Source organism: Suncus etruscus, chromosome 3 (genome assembly GCF_024139225.1).
Source record: "Suncus etruscus isolate mSunEtr1 chromosome 3, mSunEtr1.pri.cur, whole genome shotgun sequence".
Lineage (NCBI taxonomy): Eukaryota > Metazoa > Chordata > Mammalia > Eulipotyphla > Soricidae > Suncus > Suncus etruscus.
Window position 1 is genome coordinate 76221795 of NC_064850.1, and position 871 is coordinate 76222665.

The following is an 871-nucleotide window of genomic DNA, read 5'->3' on the forward strand; positions in this document are numbered from 1 at the left end:
AGAGTCAAGTTTAATGATTCTGAATCATTCTGTGTGGCATGCTATGTGGCATATAAGTGTTATTTTTTGGTAAGTTTTAATGACTTTTGCACACAGCAGACACGCATACATTTTATGAATTGCAAAATAAATATGAATTAATTCACATGGTTTGGGTTAGAAATAGTTTCAGCAAAAATATATTTTGTTTTGTTCTTATACTTAGTGTATACTAAATAAAAGCCTTTCTTTTTTGTTTGTTAGGCCAAACCTTATGACTCTCAAGTGTTACACCTGACTGCTCATGAATAACCCTGAGTGGTACTTGGGGGGACAAATGTGGTGCCATGGATTGAACCAACATAGGTTGCATGCAAAGCAAGAGCCTTACCTGTTATACTATCACTGACCCAGGATTTCATTAAAGCATGACCTTTTCTTTTGGCTTTACAAAATCTGACTTTTAAAAAAATCAATTGTACTTACCTGGCAGGGGAGATACCATGATCACGAAGGTGGTTTTCCCAGGGTGAGGCTTATCCATTGCACTCCGGATGTGCTGACCCCTGCGATTTCCCCAAATGTGGGAAACTTGACTGCATAATTTGTGGTAGTGGGGGACTGTGTTCACACTCTCCCCTGGCAAAAAAAAATCAATTGTATGTCTTTGGGAACGTTTTGATTCAATACAAAATTATGATTTGTTTTGAAAACTATTTTATAGAATGAGAGACGTACTTTAAGCATGCCTGTATTACTGAATGTTTAAGTAGTTTGTTGTTGTTGTTATTTTGGGGCCACACCCAGCAGCACTCAGGGGTTACTCCTGGCTCTGCACTCAGGCAATCGCTCCTGTCAGGCTCTGGGGATCGTATGGGATGCCAGGAATCGA

General features: G+C 39.3%; 1 non-coding gene across 1 annotated transcript; it reads left to right on the top strand.

Moving 5' to 3' along the window:
- The first annotated feature begins 457 nt into the window (after positions 1 to 457).
- Positions 458 to 621, top strand: LOC126005675 (U1 spliceosomal RNA). Its single transcript, XR_007494716.1, has one exon. It is a non-coding gene; the product is annotated as a U1 spliceosomal RNA (small nuclear RNA).
- The last annotated feature ends 250 nt before the right edge of the window (positions 622 to 871 follow it).